At 39.5% G+C, this 13,639-nt stretch overlaps 1 pseudogene; it reads right to left on the bottom strand.

The window, feature by feature from the left end:
• Window positions 1-5,233: 5,233 nt before the first annotated feature.
• On the bottom strand, window positions 5,234-5,782 carry LOC110586504 (annotated as a pseudogene).
• Window positions 5,783-13,639: the final 7,857 nt, after the last annotated feature.

Genomic DNA, 13,639 nt, shown 5'->3' with positions numbered 1-13,639 from the left:
TAGAAGTGGTATTTCTCCAAGTATGGCCATAGCCAAGCATATGAGAATCACAGGGTGGCCACTAAAGGACACATTGAATAACTTGCTCCATACCTACGGAATGTGAATTGTGTGAGGCTTTCCCATCCGAGTTTGAACACCAAGTCTAAAGCCTTTGAGGACCCTTCTCAGTCACTGCCATCCACAATCCAAGAATCTTAACCCCTCTGGAGTTTTGCACTTACAAACCAACACAGACAAAGAACATGGCAATAAATAAACCCAAACAGAAAAATGGAGAGGACTGAGAAATACAGATTCCTTATGAGCATTGATGGGGCAGTGGATTGGAAAACAAATGTGAATTTCACATGTATCTCATATCAAATTGCTGTGTACATGCTCACTTTGCATTTTATGTACAACTGTGCAACCCCTCATCCCAAACTCTTGGGTCTAAATGCATTTCAAAATTTGGAGTTTTAAAAATATTCTGGAATGTTAATAGGACTTATAGATCCCCCAGCAAGATCCGAAGAGGCCTTTTATAAATTACACACACTAAAATTTCTCTAGTAAGGTCACGTATACTTTATCACCCAGGCTTTTCACTTCTAGGTTTGTTCTCTCCAACAGAAATAAGTACACATGTGAACCCCCAAACTAGCATGTACTCATGCTCATAGCAGCTTTGTTTGTCATGACCCCAAACTGAGAAGAAGCCAAGTGATCGTCAGATTTATGTTTTTGAAAACTCACTCTAGGAGTACTGTCAAAAGTTAGAGAGTTAAGATGGTAAATTTCATGTCATGTATACCTTAATCAGTAAAAGGGGTGAAAGTGCAGGCATAGTCTTGGGAAAAGGTGTTGAAGACCTGGACCAGGGGAGAGGCAGTGGGGACAATGTGGTGAAGAATTCAGAGGCTTAGGGGCACCTGGGTGGCTCAGTTGGTTAAGCTCCAACTCTTGATCTTAGCTCAGGTCTTGATCTCAGGGTCATGGGTTCAAGCCCCACATTGGGCTCCACGCCCACATGGAGCCTACTTAAAAAAAAAAGGAATTCAGAGGCTTGAGAGGTTTTTGGTGGAGTCTTGAGGGTTTTCTATACAGTATCATCTCATCTGCAAATAGTGAAAGTTTGACTTCTTGCTTGCCAATTTGGATGCCTTTTATTTCTTTTTGTTGTCTGGTTACTGAGGGCTAAGACTTCCAGTACTGTGTTGAACAACAGTGGTAAGAGTGGACATCCCTGTCTTGTTCCTGACCATAGAGGGAAAGCTCTCAGATTTTCCCCATTGAGGATGATATTAGCTGTGGGGTTTTTATAAATGGCCTTTATTATGTTGAGGTATATTCCCTCTAAACCTACTTTGTTGAGGTTGTGTTTTTTTTTTAATCATGAATGGATGTTGTACTTTGTCAAATGCTTTTTCTGCATCTCTTGAAAGAATCATATGGTTCTTATCCTTTCTTTTACGGATGTGGTGTATCATACTGATTGATTTGTGAATATTGAACCACACTTGCAACTCAGGAATAAATCCCACTTGATCATGGTGAATGATTTTTTAAAATATATTGTTGGATTTGGTTTGCTAATATTTTGTTGATGATTTGTGCATGTATGTTCATCAGTAATTTTGGCTGTAGTTCTCTTTTTTTTGTAGTATCTTTATCCGGTTTTGGTATCAGGGTAATGCTAGCCTCATAGAATAAATATGGAAGCTTTCTTTCCTCTTCTATTTTTTGGAATAGTTTGAGAAGAATAGGTATTAATTCTTCTTTCAATGTTTGGTAGAATTTGCCTGTGAAGCTCTCTGGTCTTGGACTTTTGTTTTTTGGGAGTTGTTTGATTTCTGCTTCAATTTAATTGCTGATATTCAGTCGGTTGAAATTTTCTATTTCTTCCTGATTCAGTTTTGGGAGGTTATATGTTTCTAGGAATTTATCTAGCATCACTAATCATCAGGGAAATACAAATCCAAACTATAATGAGATATCCCCTCACACCTGTCAGAATGGCTAAACTAAAAAACACAAGAAACAACAAGTGTTGGCGAGGATGTGGAGAAAAAGGAACCGTTGTGCACTGTTGGTGGGAATGCACACTTGTGCAGTTGCTATGGAGAACAGTATGGAGGTTCCTCAAAAAATTAAAAATAGAATTGCCAAATGAGCCAGTAATTCCTCTATTGGGTATTTACCCAAAGAAAATGAAAACACCAATTCAAAAAGATATATGCACTCCTGTGTTTATTGAAGCATTATTTACAATAGCCAAATTATGGAAGCAGCCCAAGTATTCATCAACTGATGAATAGATAAAGAAGATGTGGTATATATGTACAATGGAATATTACTCAGCCATAAAAAGAATGAAATCTTGCCATTTGTAACAACATGGATGGATCTAGGGATTATTATGCTAAGTGAAATAAGTTATAGAAGAACAAATACCATATGATTTCACTCATATGTGGAAATTAAGCAACAAAACAAATGAACAAAGAAAAAAATAGACAAACCAAGAAACATATTCAACTACAGAGAACAAACTGATGGTTATCAGAGGGGAGGTGGGTGGGGGATGGGGGAAATAGGTGATGGGGATTAAGAGTGCACTTGTGATGAGCACTGAGAAATGTACAGAATTGTTGAATCACCATATTGTACACCTGAAGCTAATATAACGCTGTATGTTAATTACACTGGAAAAAAGGTGCACAATTTAATGCTTTTTGGTATATAACACTATTAATCTTTTAAAATTGTAAAATATATATAACATAACATTTGCCATTTTAACCTTAAGTCATACAAACAAACAAAGGCATGAGAGAAACAGAATGGACAAAAACAAGTGGCTGCTTTATGTGGGGAAAGGGAGTCTAATTTGGGCAGTTCATTAGCTGGGCAGAGTCATTCGCTGAGAGGAACACAAGAGCAAATGCAATGGGGAACATGTCCGGTAGAAGGATGTGGAAAATCTCAGGTAGCAATGACTCGTGTGATTGGATCTGGAGCTTAGAGCAACAGTCTGAGCTGTAGATAGTATTGTTGGGGAAATATCAAACAATAGGTAGAAAGTGAATCTGAAAAGAATAAAAAAAAAGAACAGGGGTATGAAGTCAAACTGAAGCTGTTGAACAGCTTGGCTTCCTTGCTTGCTGCTTTGTTCCTTTTGCCCAGGAATTGTTCTCATAAATAAAATGAGGAATGATACATTGTTGCATATAAAGCTATTAAGCAATATTGTTAGGCAAAAAACCAAGTACTTAAACATTTAAACATAAAAATGTGACAGAATCAAGAATGGGAATTTGAGATTAAGTAAATGTGTGATAGATTTAATTTATAGTATAAATATTATTAAGCACCTGTCACAGTACTTGGCACATAGTAGATGCAAATTAAATGTTTGTGGAGAATTTTATGTATGGACTTGTATGTTCAATTTCTTGAAGTCCATAAAATGGAAGGTTTGGCACACACCTCTCAGCTCATATTATTATCTTTAATTTGCATTTTTGCAAATGCTACTTGAGTGCAGCACTAACTTCTAAGTACAACACAAATAATCTCATTTAAAAAAAACATAAAGGAAGCATCAGTATGTGATTGGTTTTATGTTGGAAGAACACTGTTTCCCCCCTCGGACAGATGACTACCTGAACTTTCCTTCTCCACAGTGTCCAGTTAACATCATCCTTGGTGCCCCAAAGAAGAGAATTTTTCATCTGAAAGCATTTGTCTTATTTGGAAAGCTGACAGCGAAGGTCAAGGAACCATTCTTCCAAGGGAGGCCGAGTTCACATCAAACTCCACTGGAAAGACCTTTGGTAGGATGTTGCACTTGGTTATCTTAGGATAAAGGACACCTTAGGGCTTGATGTATCAAATAGAAGAAGAGATATTTCAGACTCCCCAGCATCCTGGCAGAGGGAGGTGTATTTCAGGAACTTAAATTGACATTTAATTTTATGAGAATATTGCTAGTAGTCAGCATTAGTTTTTTTTTTTTTTCTATTAATGGTAATTTTCAAACCATCTAAGAATTAACTGTCTACTTAAGAGTAAATCCTGCTCATTTGGAGAAATATTTACTGAGTGATTACTGTATGCCAACTGAGCATACTAGGTGCTGGAGTAGGTAAATGCATTCTCCTTCTAATATGAAACTTTTTGTTTTACCTTTTCCTATGCATAAGAGCCCAGGTAATTTTTACTTTCCATTGAAATAAACCTTCCTGTCTAATTGGGTGAATCTAAAACAATAAACCTCACAGGCTCCTAATGAGTTTGTCTACTAAAAATGTAGCAGATATGGAAAAGCTCTACAGGTCTGTGGTTAAGTTTTTGAAGCTATAAAATATCTGCTTGGATAAGTACTAGACTAAAGAGATACCTCAATGAATTCCTTATCAAGTGTATTTGAGATAAACTTCAAAGAGAGTTTTAGCCCTAGGCTTGCCTGGTTTCTTCTTGCATTCAGTCTGTTACAATATCACACATCATGTAGCTTCCGGAAAACTCCTCTGATGTCTTAGCATTACAAAAACAGCTTCGACCTTGAGTGCCCTTGAAAGAGTCTCAAGGATCTCCCCAGGCCACACTTTGAGAACCACAGCCCTAGTCCAATCTCATTTTACATACAAGGAAGCTGGATCTCACAGAGATTATGTTAACCATAGGATAAAACCCCAGAGGGGTTGTTTCACTTCTCTTGGCTTAGGTTCCCAATCAGAAACCTGGCAAGTACCCTAATGACCTGTCCTGTTCACAGTCGTTGTAAGGGCTGTCCCAGTACAGCTGCAAAACTGTCTTGTTTTAAATAAGATGAAAATCAACAACCACGGTAAATTCTGCAACTGGCATACGGCGTTAGCATCTGAATTAGGATCCCTATTTGAACCGAAACAGCAAGGCAAGTTCTATTGCATTCCACTCCATGCAAGCTGGAGCAACAAGCTGCATAGTCAGGATCGGAGAGAAGTATGGAAAGCAGAATCACCACAAGGTCACCATTTATCACATTTTCTGAGTCTGAAATGCATCTCATTGACACCGTGCCAGAAAATGTTTCACAAGTACTGACTGAAAGGGTGGTGGGAATAGTAAGAGGTAGCAAATAAGCTGACAATCCTATGGAACTTTTTACATACAGTGGAGTTGTTCTGAAATGTAGATTCTTTTCATTCTCTAACTGGACCTTATTTTGTCTTCTTTAAATAAATCAGGTTACCTTCTTGTTCCCCTAGAGATGATGTCCTTTGTATCCTACCAGATGGTCCACATCTTCTTTAAATGTGTCAGAGCCTTGTTCCCGTAAGCAACGTGGTGCCCAGAAAGGCTGGTCCAGTGAGGATACTCTTCCCACTTCCAGCTTTCATTTTTTTTCAGGCTCTCCATTCTGTGGTTCTGGAGTCACATCCACCTCTCCTTTCATTAATATTACTGACATGATGGTAATTCTCCTTCTCCACAAAATAATTCACAACAGAGGCAAAGCGAACATTTTTCAGGTGAAGAGCTACTTCTTCCCTGGTTCTCCTTTGAGCACTGAGTGCATTCTTCCCCGGTTACTGGACTCAAATGGCCCCCAGGGAAGTTGGAACCTGCCAACTCCATTTGACTCTTATCTCTTCCCCAGGAGGACACCGTGAGGATGCCTGCAGCTAGTTACCACTGCTCCTACCCCAACTACATGTGCCTCCCCAGCGGCTCCATGCAAATGGTCATAGCTCAGGAGGCTGAGGGTAGGGGAGACACGGCCCTTAGCATAGTATTTTTGAATTTCATCCATATGGTAGCATATATCATTCCTGTTTATTGCTGAATAGTATTCTGTTGTATGGATATACCACATTTGTATATCCATTCATCATTTGATGAGCATTTGGATTGTTTACACTTTTTTTTTTTTAAAGATTTTATTTATTTATTTGACAGAGAGAGACACAGTGAGAGAGGGAACACAAGCAGGGGGAGTGGGAGAGGGAGAAGCAGGCTTCCCGAGGAGCAGGGAGCCCGATGTGGGGCTCAATCCTAGGACCCGGGGACCATGACCTGAGCAGAAGGCAGACACTTAACGACTGAGCCACCCAGGTGCCCCGATTTTTTACACTTTTAGGCTATTATGAATAATGTTGTAATGAAGCTTTGTGTATAAATCTTTGTGTGGACGTATGTTTTCATTTCTTTTGGGTAGATACCTAGAGAGGAGCTACTAAATCATCTGGGAACTATTTGTTTAACATTTAACTGCCAAACTGTTTTTCACAGTCATTGCACCATCTTACACTCCTATCGGCAGTGTATGGTGGTCCTAGTTTCTCCACGTCCTTGTCAGCACTTGTGATTGTCCATGTTTTTAATTTCAGCCATCCCAGTGGGTGCGAAGTAGCATCTCATTGTGGTTTTATTTGCATTTCCCTAGTGATTGAGCATCTTTTCATGTGCTTGTAGGCTATTTGTATATCTTCTTTAGACAACTGTCCATTTATATCCTTTGCCCATTTTGAAACTAGGTTGTCTTTCTCTTGTTAAGTTGTAAGAATTATTTATATATTTTGTATGCTAGGCCCTTATTGGATATATGATTTGCAAATATTTTTTTGCAAGTCTGTTAACTGTCTTTCCACTTTCTTAATGTTGCTTGAAGCACAAACACTTTTATTTTTGACAAAGCCCAATTTATCAATTTTTTCTCTTCTGTGTTTTTGTTGTCATGTCTAAGAAATCCTTGCCTAACCCAAGGTCATGAAGATTTACTCCCCTATTTTTTCGTCTGAATTTTGTAGTTTTATTTATTTTTTTCATTTAGGTGTATGATTTGTTGAGTTAATTTTTGTATACAGTATGTGTATTCATCCCTTTGCATGTGGATATCCTTTGCATGGGAATATGCTTCATCTTTTTCTGCAGGCTGACTTTCCCATTTAAAGATCCTTTTGTGCTCACTGGCCAGCCTCAGGCCATTGACAGTGATTTTTGGCAGTCAGCTTTGCCCTGGAGCCTGCACTTGCCCTTTCTTCCTTTTTTGGCCCAGAGCGTCTAGAGACAGGTTGAATAACCACCCTGGAGTTCTGCCAGAGTCACAAGATGAGGAAGGGCAAGAAGCACACACAAGAGATGGAGAGCATGGTGGTGGGGGGATGCAGAGGAAGTTCAACATCATATGGTTTCACTGGCTCAAGCATGCTTAAGGGCCAGTATTCGTTCAAGCAATGGAGGCTTCCTGAGAGCCTGTCCCTTCCCCTCCGAGTCATTTGTTTATTACTATGTGATGGACTTGTCTAGCCATTGCCCCAAATTCACGAACACAGAGTTCTCCAGACAGAGCCTTCATTCCTGTGGGGCAGGCAAGCAGCTCCAGGTGCCCAACACCCAGCGTGAGCTCAGCTGTAACCCTAATCACGTCATCTGTTGTGGCAAATGTCTGGCATAGAAGAAGGATACTGAGTTGAGTTTAAGAAAGGCTCACCAGACTTTATGTGCTTCTCTCTGCCACTTATGGAGGAAATGAATTTGCATGTGGAGCAAGATTAGGTGCATGTCAGAACTGAAATAAAGGGGCTCTGGGGTGGCTTAGTCGTTAAGCGTCTGCCTTCAGCTCAGGTCATGATCCCAGGGTCCTGGCATCGAGCCCCACATCGGGCTCCCTGCTTGGCGGGAAGCCTGCTTCTCCCTCTCCCACTCCCCCTGCTTGTGTTCCCTCTCTTGCTGTGTCTCTCTCTGTCAAATAAATAAATAAATAAATAAATCTTTAAACAAACAAAAAAATTGAAATAAAAACAGTGTTGAGGCTGAAAGCAGGGACTGGAGACAGATCACCTCAGTTGGGATGGAGGCTCAGTCACTCCAGCATCTCGGTTGGAGATGGTAGGCAACCTACATGATATTTCTGCACTCACATTTACTCACTCAACACGCCAGTGTCTCTTGCTTTTATCTGCAGTTTTCATATGCTCTGCAGTTTATTTCTCATGTTTATAGTTTACTGTCTGACTTTCTCATCCCCTCCCCTTAAATGACAGAAATCATTGTTTTTGTGGTTGTTGGTTTTGATGTGTTCCAAGAATCTAGAAGACTTGAGACATGTCATAGTCAATAAATATTTGTCAAATACGGTTAATAATAGTACCAACCTCACTGTATTATTATGGAGGTTAAATGAGTTATTATATAATATGTTTGGGGTAGTGACTACGGCATACTAAGTGCTATATAAGTAGAGTGACCATGTGTCTTATGTCCTGGCTGGCCTGGCACAGTCCTGCTTTTGACCCATTTCCTGGAGTACTTACTAATAGTGCCTCCTTTCAGTTAAAAAAAAAAAAGTTTATTTTAGATATTAAATTTTATGGTTTCCCTACATGGAAGTGTTTTTACTCATTCATTTAAGAAACTTTAAAAAATTACCTACTGTTCACCAGATACTATATTAGATGCTAAGAGCGAAGGCCATAACTCCTTCCTTTCCACAACTTATGGTTTGTGGACTCTCTCCCTGGAGAACTTTCAGAACACGATTAAGTAGAAAAACTTCAAATCTTGAACTCATGGTTAATAACTGGATTTACATCCATGTAGTTCTTTGCTGTTTTATGAAGAAGTCTTTCCATTAATTAGTTTATATAGCAACCTAACAAAGTAGAAACGATTATCATCACTCTTTTACTGATGAAAAACGGGTTCAGAGAGGACCAATGACTTGGTGAAAGTTGCATAGCTAGAGAGTACGTGGCTCAAGGCTCTGGTGCTCACATGTTTTCCTGCTGAGTAAGAGCACTGACCTGATGACCTGATAGCCTGTTCTGACTTGGACCCACTAATTCTTTGTGGCTCTACATTAAGCAGGTTTTTTTCTTCTTATTCTTAGGAAATGGGTCGATTACACTGATTAAATGTAGACACACATTTTGAATTAAGGGCAAGGCAGAAGAATCTAATTCTTCTGATTTCTAATTTTGCGTGGTCAATGCAGTACATGCGTTAAGTCTAGGATAGTCCAGGCTCCTGGTGGCTTTTCTCACATTCCTCTGCCTCCCTCTAGTGACTCCAGCCCAGAATTACTACCACACATTATGTATATGTATTTTATATAAATGTATTTTACACACACACACACACACACACACACACACATTTTGCAGTAGGGAGTTAGGGAGTTATTGCAAGGACATAGAAGCTACCAAAAAAAAGCCAAGCCTTATTTACTCCTCCCACACCTCCCTTAGACCTAATATGTCTGAAACACTGTAGTGAATACCAAGGACACAAAGATAAAAGCCTGACTTGGCATTTCCCCACTTAGAATTCTTTGGCAAGCCCTCTTTGTACCTAAAGAAACAGAGGACTTAAAATTTCAGAGAAGAGTGGAAGTAAGTATTTCTGTCTCCAGTCTTTCTTATACCAGTTAAGCTGGTGTGGCGCTTGAGACACATTTCCATTCAGAAACTACGACCACTTTTTAATTCAGCATCTGCAGGCTCTATTCTGACCACTTTTTGTCCTTCTTCATGCCTTCTTGTTTTCCTCTCCCTGTTCTTCCATTCTTTCACCACTGCTTTTTTTGTTTTTTTGTTTTATCTCCTCTGCCAATCAGTAGTCTAGGCGAGGGAGCCAGGGACAGCCTTGGGCACCGCTCAGCCCGGCTGGCTGCTCTCATGCCTAAAGAGATCGCTCTCCTCTGTGCTAGAACATTTAGTTTCCAGCAACTTGTAGGCAGTAAACACTCAGAGGTAGGGTGGGGCAGGAACCAGGCTTCTCAATGACACCGTAATCACAGAAACACACGAATTTGCCACTAGCCACTTAGTCAAAACAAGGCAAGACCATAGTCTAGTCTGGGCAGTCCCTTCTAGTTGGAAATCAGGAAAGGAGGGAAGGGTTCTAGCATGTTCTCTGTACAGAAGGATCTGAAGGGAAGAAAAAATTCTTCCTCTACCCCTAAAGGTCTTCCAGCTGGACTGAGAATAAAATTTACATGAGACAGATGAACAGGAGAAAAAAAACCCCAAAGCTTTATTACATGCACACAAAGACCCAGTAATGAAACTGAGACCTAAAGAATGACCAAGGCATGTGGTTTTTATACTTTTCAGACAAAGAGACAAGAAATCTGTCAGGAATTGACAAGACAAAGAAAACGTAACTTTGAGAGCTCCCATTAGTGAGAAACTGTAAACAGACTTTGGGCTTTGGTAGTAAATCAATACAAAGTAATAAGGTTTCTTCATATAGCCTTCTGGGCTCAAATATCCTATCTCTGGTGAGCAGGATGTCTCTTTTCACAGGGGAGATTTATTTCCTGCTTTCAGGGGGACAGAAGAGGGTTTGAGTGTTGTTCTTGCACAAGCTGTCTCTTGGGTAACTTTTATTTAAAATAATCAATATGCCAAAGTGGCACATTTTGTGGTGCCCTGCCCTTGTCCCCTACAGGTTCAAGGGGCTTGATTGCCCCATCAATACCCGAGCAGTCTAGCATAGCATGCAGGTCCCCATCACTGCCCTGCTGCCCAGTGTCTCTGGACCATGAATTACTGGATCACTCTGATGGGACCTTTGATAGACACAGAAACTGTGCTTCATACCATGCTAGTGACTTAAGGGGACTTGGGAAAGGTATTACATGAGACACAGAATTCAACATTTTCCTTCCCAAGGTTACTTAAAGGCAAAATCATTAACATCATTAAAGAGAGAGAGTGTGGTATTTTATGGAAACTGAGGCAGGTAATAGCCAGAGGACATACTCAAATCTCACATAAAGTTTAGATAAAAAATTCTCTTCAGTGCCAGTCTCTTTGATGGTGGGTTCTGTTTTCCATATTAACCGGATTTGCTTGTTCTGGGCAGTAGTTTTCCTTCTAGCAAATCTGTGCATTAGGCAACTCCTAATGGAGTTGCCTTTTACTCACCTCCATGTTCATGAGCTGTTCTCCTTGTTTGTGCCCCTCCCCACCGCCCCAGGGCTTTGCCTGCCTTATTTCTGGCAGGTCTTCGAATTACATACGGATAATAACTGAAGTGTTAATTTCCCTGTGCAATTGACATTTTAATCTGGGAACTCCCACGCCCTGAAAATCTTTCTGATTTAGGATATTAATTTAACTTACTATAGTGATACATACATATACATATATATATGTCACCTATCACACATACACTGTATCATAATGTATACATATATGAAATCATGGTGTACGCCTTGAAACTAATACGGTGTTGTATGTCAATTATATCTTTTTTTTCTTTTCAAATTTTTATTTAAATTCTAATATACAGTGCAGTATTGGTTTCAGAGTAGAATTCAGTGATTCATCACCTACATACAACACCCAGGGCTTATCCCAGCAAGTGCCCTCCTTAATGCCCATCACTCGTCTAGCCCATCCCCCACCCACCTTCCTCCATCAACCCTCAGTTCTCTCTCTCTTTTTTGAAAGATTTTATTTATTTATTTGAGATAGAGCAAGAGAGAGCACAAGCAGGGTGGAGGGACAGAGGAGAGGGAGAAGCAGGCTCCCCACTGAGCAGGGAGCCTGACATGGGACTTGATCCTAGGACCCTGAGATTATGACCTGAGCTGAAGGCAGCTTAACTGAGCTACCTAGGTGCCCCAGTTTGTTCTCTATCTTTAAGAGTCACTTATGTTTTGTTTCCCTCTCTCTTTTTTCATTTTCTCTTTTTTCCTCTCCTCCCATATGTTTCTTAAATTCCACATACGAGTGAAATCATATGGTATTTGTCTTTCTCTGACTGACTTATTTTGCTTAGCATAATATACTCTAGCCCTATCCACGTTATTGCAAATAGCAAGGTTTCATTCTTTTTGATGGCCGAGTAATATTTCATTGTGTGTGTGTGTGTGTGTGTGTGTGTACACATCACATCTTCTTTATTCATCAGTCGATGGACATTTGGGCTCTTTCCATAGGTTGGCTATTGTTGATAATGCTGCTATAAACATCAGGGTGCATGTACCCCTTCAAATCTGTATTTTTGTATCCTTTGGGTAAATACCTAATAGTGCAATTGCTGGATTGTAGGGTAGTTCTATTTTTAACTTTTTGAAGAACCTCCATATTGTTTTCCAGAGTGGCTGCACCAGTGTGCATTCCCACCAACAGTGCAAGAGTGTTCTCCTTTCTCCACATTCTTGCCAAGACCTGATGTTTCTTGTGTTGTTGATTTTAGTCATTCTGACAGGTGTGAGGTGATATCTCATTGTGGTTTTGATTTGTAGTTCCCTGATGATGAGTGATGTTGAGCATCTTTTCATGTTAGCCATCTGGATGTCTTTGGAAGACTTCTTTGGACATCTGTCCATTTCTTTACTGGATTATTTGTTTTTTGGGTGTTGAGTTTGATAAATTCTTTATAGATTTTGGATACCAACCCTTTATCAGATATGTCATTTACAAATATCTTCTCCCAGTCCATAGGCTGCCTTTTAGTTCTGTTGACTGTTTCCTTTGCTGTGCAGAAGCCTTTTATCTTGATGAGGTCCCAATCCTTCATTTTTGTTTTTGTTTCCCTTTCCTTTGGCGACGTGTTCAGTGAGAAGTTGCTGAAGCCAAGGTCAAAGAGGTTGCTGCCTGTGTTCTCTTCTAGCATTTTGATGGTTTCCTGTCTCACATTTAGGTCTTTCATCTATTTTGAATTTATTTTGGCATATGGTGTAAGAAAGTGGTCCAGTTTCATTCTTCTGCATGTGGCTGTTCAGTTTTCCTGACACCATTTGTTGAAGAGACTGTATTTTTTCCATTGGATATTCTTATATATATATAAGAGTGATGATCATATAGTTGAGGGTCCATTTCTGGGTTCACTATTCTGTTCCATTGATCTATGTGTCTGCTTTTGTGCCAGCACCATACTGTCTTGATGATCACAGCTTTGTAATAGAGCTTGAAGTCCGGAATCATGATGCCTCCAGCTTTGGTTTTCTTTTTCAATATTACTTTGGCTATTCTGGGTCTTTTGTGGTTCCATACAAATTTTAGGGTTGTTTGTTCTAGTTCTGTGAAAAATGCTGTTGGTATTTTGATAAGGATTACTTTAAATGTATTGATTGCTTTGGGTAGTATGGACATTTTAACCATATTTGTTCTTCTGATCCATGAGCATTTAATGTTTTTTCCATTTCTTTGTTTTCTTAACTATATCTTAATTAAAAAAGGAATAAGATTTTAAATAGTAAAATGTTAAGCTGGGTGGGTGGGAAGACAGACGTTTTGGAAGAGTGAACTTCCTGGCATCTTCCAGACTACTCCTGGGAGGTGATTCAGTTCTTTGTTCTATTCTTTCCAGAAAGATATTCACATGTGTATTATACCAATACAGACTTTCTGATTGCAGTAAGAAACTTATCTTCTATAAAACCACAGTGATTACACTTTTAAATCAGAATAATGCAGATACCACAATTGGCAGGCAAGGCATCAGTAAGTGGTGGAAGTTATTTCCACATACAGCTTGTCCTCATAGTACTCTGGAGGAACTTTCACATAAATGTAAAAAAAAAAACCTTGACAACTGTGTATTGTGATTTTATGTATCATAATGGCAAACAATTAGAAATAGCCCAAATGTCTATCAGTGGAATAGTAGCATGTTTGCCCAATGAATACTCTACAAGAGTAAAAATTATCTA

The sequence above is a fragment of the Neomonachus schauinslandi genome, chromosome 5 (assembly GCF_002201575.2).
Source record: "Neomonachus schauinslandi chromosome 5, ASM220157v2, whole genome shotgun sequence".
Classification (NCBI taxonomy): Eukaryota; Metazoa; Chordata; class Mammalia; order Carnivora; family Phocidae; genus Neomonachus; species Neomonachus schauinslandi.
Note: the sequence above shows the minus strand (reverse complement) of the source record. Positions and strands in the feature narration are given on the sequence as shown.